Raw genomic sequence first — 9,573 nt, forward strand, 5'->3', positions numbered from 1 at the left:
CCCCCCCCCCCCTGTGCTCTCTTACTGCAAACAGCAAACTCGTGAATATAAGGATTTGGGAACAACATGGAATAATCTTAATTCTAGACCTTCTCTCCATAGTCACTTAGTCGTCTACATAATTTGTACTGCAACTAAATCACACTGCAAAAAAAAGAAGTAGTTTATCTACAAAAGCAAAAACTTCATCATACTTCATTGCTATATGTTCCCAGATCCCCAGTATTCTTTTTCAGGGTACAGACTAGTTACTCAAAGTGTTTTGTTTGGTTTCCCTCTCTGCCAAAATAAAGCTGCTTCGGGTCTCTTTGGAGGTATGCTATTTAAATTGATGCATGCATTCCTAAGAAATCCGGACGCTGCTCCAAAAGCTGCACTCTGGTGCTTAGGAAGGAGTTGGGCTTTTGGTGCGACCTCCAGAATCTTAGGACCCATGCATCCATTAAATTAGCTCCCTCCAAAAGAGCCCGGAAGCAGCTTTATTTTGGCCGTCTGTAACAGGCCATAGTTTTATGAGATGCCTGCAACAGAGTTCCAACCAGCAGAGTAGCCCGGTCATTGCATGTGGCTTAAACAAGAGTCAAGAAGTCCTCTGGCTGAGGTTGTTGGCCTTTCTCCTGTATGCAGACATTTACAACTAACTTCAGTATTGGTCATCACTGGTAGTACATTAGCAGTGTACAGAAGAGTGTGTGTGGTGTGTGTGTGTGTGTGTGTGTGTGGTGTGTGTGAAGTGGGGGGGCAATGAGTTTTGCTGTTGGTTATTTCATTTGCACAGAATGTGATTTATGTACACTGGATTACAGATTAATTCCTTCCTGCTTATTTGCAAGGAAATAGTCAATTTACGAATTAATGGGTCCTTCCTGTGACAGAATTTTAATTTGAGAGTTTGTGACCTTATATATGGAGGCGCTCAGAAACTACAGTAGTTTACTATGTAATACACACAAACAGACTGGTGGTTACCACATGCTTGTACTTGGCCTACAGTGTTTTTTTCCGCGAAAGAAATGAACAAACACTCTGCGACATCCTGGCCAAAAAACCAAACTGTACATCGGAAAATGTACTGTAATGTTAAGACAGAGCAGTACTAAGAAATGGCCAGAGATGTGGAACAACTAATCCCCAAAGAAGAAAGTACTGCAATTTTCCACCTTTTATTTCAGAACACCTGGCAGAACATTACTAGACCTCCAGCATCTCTAGCTAAAAACAACTCTAGTATGCGAACACAGGCCCCAATAAACCGCAATGTCAGTTGTAAATCTATTAAACAAGCTGTGGTGTTCTTATATAAGTTCATTATTCGACTCTTAAGTCGCTGATTTGAGAGTTTGGAGAGTTGGGAATGAGACCCAAATACTTCCACCAGTAATGATATTTACCAATCCACTGGTTGCTAGTTCCACCAATCTCCACTCCACTTGTCTCTAGAGGTTCTATCAAGACTTGTGCAGCTGCTGTGCCTGTACAGTCCCACTGAAGCCCTCCCCCAAAATTTTTTTTTTTTTTTTTTTCCTTGGATGTTTCTATAAGGAGCCTAATCCAAAACCACCATGTGAACTAGGTTTACAGCAGCAGCCTCTTGACCCTCAGGATGGAGGAGGGGCTTTAAGCAATATAGTTATGGCTAGGAAAGCAGATCCAGAGGCTACCACCACCAGATTTCCCAGGTCTCAGAGTTTGGACGTGAAGTTTCAAGACTTTACTCTTGTTTTCTCAGGAGAAAAAACTCTGAAATGGGAGCAGGCAGACTCAAAAGCCAAAATGCTTTTTTCCTTGGCTTTTCTGACGAGAAGTACAGGTGATACTGGTTGACTGCTTATTCTGTCCACTCTTATTAAACAAATGTCTGAGTTTAATTCTTTAGATAATTACAAGGCCACTGAATATCTGGAGAATTTAAACACAATTTAGCATTACTTACGCAGCCTATGACATGAGTGCAAGGTTATGAGACTACTGGAACTTCATCTTTATTATTCTTTCCTTCTTTAAGTTATTGACTTCCCCACTCAACCAGAGTGCCTCAAAATGCTTTTCAACAACATTCCTCAGTGGCCTTTCAACAACATTAACTATATACTCCAAAGCAGTTTTAGTTGCCAGCCCCAGGCCAGAAGCCCAGACTGAAATGGATCCAGCACCTGAACAAAACTAAACATGCTGGGATTTTACCACGCAATAGCAACACTCTAGCACCTTTTCCCAAAATGGAGTAGGCACTGGCCTCAATATAATCATGAAAACTAGAGTAGTTTTCTCAAAGTCATCTCATACCACCTTTCTTCAATATCCTTAAGGTCACCACCTCTTTGAATGAAGGAACTTATACACATTTTGAATCTCAGCCAGATAAGGCATTCTTCCTTTATGTTACAAGTGAAGAGGGAAAAAGATTGGAATGGGCAATTGGCCAGTCGTACCTTGAACCACATGGGTCACTGAAAGCTGACAGGTGACTTGAAGGAACATGCCACACACACCCACCTCTCCAAACACCTTACCAAACTCCTCCTTCTGCCACAAGTTAAAATTGCACCAAAAATTTAACATGGCAAAATTAATGATTCTACTCACTCACATGTCTGCAAAGCAATGCAATGTTAAAACTGCTTTGGATGTGAGTGCTTAAATATTACAGTATGCCATCTTTGAGGCCTCTAACCATTCTTTAATATCTACCTGATAGCTTAATTTACAGAAGGCCCCCATTTTTTATACAGAACAGTTTGACTGGATACAATGTGATGAAACGTATTCCAATGGTGATAAAAAGTATTACTTCTTTCTCTCACTGCCCTTCTAAGGTGGTGCACTCCCCTGTTTGGGGGTTAGAGTTGCATTATTTTTCTGCCTTCTGCCCTGCGTTCCAACCTATCATACTAGGTCCTGTGCGGATGGAACAGAAAACAAATAAATAAAAAACCCTTATTTCCTTTCAGCTTTCATTTTCTCTGTGCAAATCAGGGTCATATCCAAAAGGGGATGATGCCACCCCTTTGTTTATTACATTCCATTACTGTATTCCCTAACTTCTAAATTCATACTCTCAGCGCCTAAACAAAAACTAGAACAAAGTGATTTTTCCTCCAAGTTAAAAAAAGTAAAAATTTGCAAAACGTAAAACATAAAAAAGGGTTTACCAAACATGTTCTACTTTGTAACAATTGCATTTTACAATGTATACAAAAAAAGCATTATATTTGAAAAGTTCATCAATAAACAATTTATTCAATCAGAAAACCCACCTGGAGAAGTATTACAGTACTCCCTGTAAAATGTGCTCAAAGCACCTTGCGGACGCATTGAAACATTAATTTGAAAAACATTCAGAAAAAAATCCAATACAAACTTTCACAAAGTACCAGACAAACTTTGCCAATGATACTGAAAAGGACAGAAACCCAAGAGTAGTAAAAATGAGACTTGAGCAAATGAGCTTGAAAGATTTGCCCAGTGCTTAGCACCAAAAAAAAATCTTTGTCAAGAGGAGATGATGCATGGGAGTACCATGCCAAACTGCCAGTCATTGTTCAGACAGCTCTTTGGTAATTCAATCCAGATCCAATCTGACTCCACAGATGGCCTCTTATAAAACGATCTGCCATCAAGCCAAGAAAATGCCCCTGACCATAAAGAGTTCTGCCTCACCATGATCATCCAGATTTTTATGGTTTTTTTTTTTTGGCCTGGACAGGAACTCTACATCCTTCTGAACGGACAATATGCTAAGACAGATACAACTCAATATAGGGGCATCCCCATATGCCTGCCACTATAGTCATGACGCACTTAATTGTTGTCAGTAATGGGACCTTGGAATGTCGCGTCCTCTGGACTTTATACAGGAAGCGTTGGTTGCAAAAGTGTACAAACACAAAAAATAAAGAGAAGGAACAGACCTACCCTGCGACATCATTCCTATGAACATGTAGGCTTCAACATCAAGTAATACTTAGGCCATATGCCATACTCTGAAGTGAGCAGGGACAAAGTGAACAGCAACCATTAGTTCTGCTTGCCGGACTAACTTCCTCGGTGCCGCTGAATCACCGGTAGCTGTAGCTCTTCTTCCTGCATATGCACAGCACCAGTTTTGCTTCAGCTGCGAGAGCAGAGGGAGCCTCAATGTCCAACTCAGTACCCCTGGTTCTCCATATGTCTCTGCTCTATCACAAGGGACATTATTTGTAGAAACAAGCACTTGTGGCATAGGAACCCACTATGTGGCTTAGAAACATTGCAAATGTTTGCGATATAGCATGAATATACGGCTACATTCTCTGGAGTGTTTAATTATGGAAAAAAGCCAAGTCATTAATCGTCTACTGAAAACTACAGCCAGCATTTGCTACCGGAAATTTGGTTAACCGACTGCACAGTTTTTCCCTTTTTTCACCAGGACTAATCCCTACATGGACGTCAGGAAAACCACAACCTGATTCTAACATCTGCTTGATCGCTGCATTCTTAATGAACGTCATGAATATTGGTTTTCAATAATTAATACTGCAACAGAAAAAGAGCATTACCATGAGCTTCCCACTACAAATACTTGGTCGAAACGATTAAACCTGCACCCCTAGAACCACCCTGAAGCATTTTTCATGAGACGTAACAAAACAGCTTAACTGTCTGAAAACTTTACCCGAGCACCTTATTTCTCCCCACCCCATATAAACAGTATTTTGGAAAACTCATTCCATCTGCTGACCTTTCAGTAAACCAAGAAATTGTAGTAAATTAAACTCTTGGACATTTCTAATCAATTCATTGAAAACTACCTGGCCACAAATAAGAGGGCCACCCGGTTGTTGGGGGGGGGATTTATTTGTGCGGTGGGTTACTTTCCTGAGTTTACTAGGAAGCTTTAATGCAGCAAAAACTAAAGCATGGCATACCAAAAACAGCTCCAAGAGTACAGCTCTGTTTTTAAAAGCACATTATGTGGAGCTTTTTATTACATGCATTTCCAGCTCCGTATACCTGCAATGAGGTAAAAAACAGCTTCATGATTATTTGAATCAAGGGACCCATCGCCCACAGTGCATTCTGGGCCCCATGTCACTTTAACGTGTGTTATTGATCTATCTATTCCATCCACTTAATCTGTCCTTTTAAAAAAGCTGCACAATAATTTGTTATTTTACATGTCCGTTTATGTAAAGCTTCAACCTTTTTCAAACTCCAGCTTTTATTATCTTTTTGAAGCCTAGACCTACCGTGGTGAGCCTGAGAAGCCCAAACCATAGTGGCCTAACAAAGTTTCCATCTGCACATTATATCTGGGACAGTTGGATTTTGTCAGTTTATATCACCAATCTGCAAAGACCAAATTTCTAAAGACTCCTCCGTGTTGATCAGATGTAAATTTTTGCTGTTCGATATATACAAACAAGGGTTCATGGTAAAATCCAACATTACTTCTTCCATCAGCATGTATATTTTGCGTACCTAAGTGGAATATCAATGTGCAATCAAACAAAACACATTAATGTAAATCCTTTTTGTGACAAGTAGGTCATTATGTCTGAAGGAAGGATATATACATGTGTGAAACAGACGTTTTCAGTTCCTACCGCAGTAATACCAAACTTATTTTAATACCTTGGGGAGGGCGCGGGGATTTCTGGATAAGGCCAAGATCTCCACTCCCTACCCCCCCATGGCAGTGCAGGCAAAGGTCCTTCCTTTCTTGGACATGTCCTACATTTGAACCTTCTAAATAAAACCTTCTGGTCCATGGCTCCAGAAGGGAATTCCCAAAATATCCTCTGTTTTGAGCCATACAAACCTGCCTTGTGTCATCTGGTGTCTCAGCACTGCGAGCGAGCGATTTTTCAACGATTTATTACTGGTTGCCATGCTGTTGCAAGGGTTTGCTATCTTCCTTCAAGCAATCAACCCTGACTAAAATGTTTCTCCTGAACAATACCGCCCTAAGACTATAGAGCAACTATTGCTTGCATCAAGAGAGAATCGGAAATGGGGAAAGAGTCAGCAAGATTGCAGGCGGGACCCTAACTTGAACAGCACATCCCAACGTATGGGGAGAAGGGAAGCGCTGTGGAGAAGACTGTCGCCATGTGGTGGTTTTGTTAATGTGTGTCTATGCTTTCTGACTGAGGCTGTGGAAAGAAAAGAGGATTTGGGTTGTTGAAGCAAATCAGTGGCACAAGGGGAAGCGGGGGTTTGTGTGTGTGAACGTGTTCTGATTGGGCTGAGAAAGTAGCAGGAGGGATGAGAGAACAAATGGGAAATCTACCAACGAAAAGATAATAATATAAATGTAGATTTCGGTCAAGGGTTTTTGCTCTAGTATAATGTAACAATTTACCAAATTTGTTTTTGCTCAGCTTCGCTATAAGTCACTGCAAGCATTTTAACAAAAAATAAGTTCATCAGAAAAATATGGCTCAATACCCAATTTCAAAACCAGTATACGTAGCATAGCTTGTAAAAATAAAACCTATATTAAATGAACTCTGTTTAGATTCGTGTTTTAGCTTTTATTTGATCATTGCCTATATTTTTTTCTGAATGTCCGCATTTGCAGTGACTGTGTCCTTTTTTGCAGTGATTGATGACATCTAATTACCCTGAGTGGGGAAGTGTATACTCTCTATGCAGCTGACATACAGGACCATATTTTGTCTGAGACTGAAGAGCCGCACCTTACCACAGCAGTATGGTACCTATGACAAAACCATTAGGTAAGGACTCTCAATGTTTGTTATAGTAAGTTTCCCTAAGTCCATGGCAATTATTTTCCAAAGTGTGACACATATATATTGCTTGCCTAAGCGGGATTGCTAAGCGGGGAAGAGTTGAAGGCCAACACGACCCAGAGGTTCATAATTAAGTAGAGCTGACGAAGGCTATTTCCAGTGTTCTTTTTTGGCCCTCAAAACACAGATTTTTAAACTGTGAGCAATTTTTTTTTTTGCCAGGCCTTATGCAAATCACTTGGAAAATGTTTTGTTATTCTCTGCACTGACTTCCTTCAGTTTAAGTTGAGGGGGTTATCAAATCAGACACACAATATCAAGTTCGTGGCACCTGCCCACTGTAGTTCTCTGGGTGTGGGCAAAGGGAATGCTGTAATAATCCCTGTCTGTATTGTTAGTGGCTGAGCTGTGAGCAGCTTATTTACAAGGCCAAAAAGCTGCACGTGGTGTCAAGTACAGTGTGTTAGTGACGAAGCGTGGTTCATGGAGTAAGTAAGGGAGGAGCTCTGGGAACAGTAGCATATGAAGTTGTCTTTAGAGTGCCTACAGAACAAAAATATTTCAAAAAAGGTTTTTTGCAGCTATCATAAGGTTTCCACTGGAATTTAAATTGCTCATGTATTCTGCTCATACCATCGATTTCCACTCTCCCTTCCCAACACACACTTTTGTTATCCTATAGACAGGTGGTTCTCAAACAGTGGCAGGATCCCAAGGGGGCCAAAGAGAGTTGCCTCAAGGGGGCTATGAGACGGAAGTCCCTGGTGCTGATCCCTCTCTTCTTCCTCTTCAAAACTTTTTGTGTCAAATTTACCCATTTTTTAATTTTTCCACTGAGTAGAAACATGTTTACATAACCCAATCTTCTATATATCCTAAAATATTAACATGCAAGCCAATTACCTAACATACAATAACATATAATTCTTCGATTCCTAAGTTTTTTTGCTTGAAAACAATAAGCCTGGTATCCGCAGGGGTTTTTTGGCCCCCCTGCAGCTCCCCAAATCCGCCGATGCTCAAGCATGCATTAGACCCAATGGTGGCGCAAGCCCCCACACCCCATTAGGAAAAGACGACTTCTTACCTTGCATCCCCCACCCAGGGCTCAGAGGCCACAGACTTCACTCTGCAGAAGGAAGAAAAACAGTTTGTGCACTTCAGGACCCACCATAGTAGCCAAGGAAATGCCTGCTGGGGCTGCATCCACAACTGTCTCTCCCACATTCTGCATCAGCCACTGGTCGAGGGAGCGGTAACACCCAGAGATGTTTGCTCTTGACTCTAGTACTCTTATCATCGAAACCAATAACCAAAACCAAATAAACATGGGTAAACACCTTTTTCTGTTAGATAAGTAATCAATGGCAACAAAAAAAATTACACATGCATTCAGTTAAATATTTAATTTATAAATACAACTGTTCAATTTGTACATCTTATTTCTTTTGAAAATATTAAAAACATACATACACTAAATAAATAAAAATATTTTTATTCATATACAGTGCGCCGCGTTTTAGTCGGGGGCAGCATATGCAGTTTTCAGCATATGCTGACAACTGTGCAGAACTGCTCCTGCCCCACCCCAGAAGTAGTAATGGGGTGTGCACCCATCGGTGCATGCACCCACGCCGCAGGCCACAGGCCACACGGACATAACTTCTAACTGGCTCCAACACGTGTAGATTTCCCCTTATGCGGGGGATCCAGAATGGCTTCCCAATAATGGGAGGGCCCTACTGTACTATGGGGGAGGGCTGATGTCTGCATGCATATGTAAAGAGGGGTCCCAAGAGTACAAAGTTTGAGTGCCCGTGGTATAGACAACATTGTTTTGGATTTTTAACCGATGTGTTAAACCTACTTGATCCAGATAGGGGCATCCCACAGTATAGCATGAACTGTGTTAGAAAGGCTTTTAATGCTCTCCAGAAACAGGCTTGTAACTCAAAAATATCAAAAAGTCTCAGGAACTGCTGGAAGGGGGGAAAATGTGCAGTTTATGTGGGGAAACAACTTGTAAAAAATATAATCCTCTTTACCCAGCTCTATTTAAGATTATACGAGAATGGTGGGCCCAACAATTGCCTACTGCTCATATGCCTATGCAAGTAAGGGGCACCACACTTGAGCAGTTGTACGATGACTACAGACCTTCTTGGGACCGCTCGTCAGCAATGGGCTTATTCTCCCGTTTTTAGAAAAGTCATTTCGATTACCGTTGACCCTCAATTATCCGTTTGTGGCATCTGTTTCCACTTCCTTCTAGCAGCTACCAAAATCCAAGGCGCTCAAGTCTTAACTTGTCCTTAATGCGCACAGCCACATGGCCTCTCCAAGGCTTCTGCTCCAGGCTTGCTTCATAGGCGGGGAGGCTGGAAACTTCATCAGTCAAGGGAGCTGTGAAGAAGGGTGAGTCTGGGACAGAATCTCCAGGCTCTGAGATCCAAGTGCTGGCAATGTCTCCCTCCAGCCGGTGAGGCTCTAGCTCCACCTCTAAAGCCAAGCCAGGGCAGAAAGCCTCAGAGAGAAGAGAGGGAGGGTGGCCGGTGGGAAGAGGAGGAAGGAGGAAGAATGGAGGGGGAAGTGAAGGAAGGAAGAAGGAAGAAGGAAGGAAGGAGAGGAAGGAAGGGGGGAAGGTTAGGACTCGTGCATTGGCCCCCAATGCTCAAGCCCGCATTGGGGCACCAGCTTGCATGAGCAAGTCATTCATTTGGGACAATGCAGGCTTACCCCTCCACAGATGGTCAACTTCATGGATGGCAACTCCGTGGAGACAAGTTCCTACTGTACATTTGCAGACCAACTTTCACTAAAGAAAAGTATAGTACAA

The sequence above is a fragment of the Sceloporus undulatus genome, chromosome 3 (assembly GCF_019175285.1).
Source record: "Sceloporus undulatus isolate JIND9_A2432 ecotype Alabama chromosome 3, SceUnd_v1.1, whole genome shotgun sequence".
Taxonomy (NCBI): domain Eukaryota; kingdom Metazoa; phylum Chordata; class Lepidosauria; order Squamata; family Phrynosomatidae; genus Sceloporus; species Sceloporus undulatus.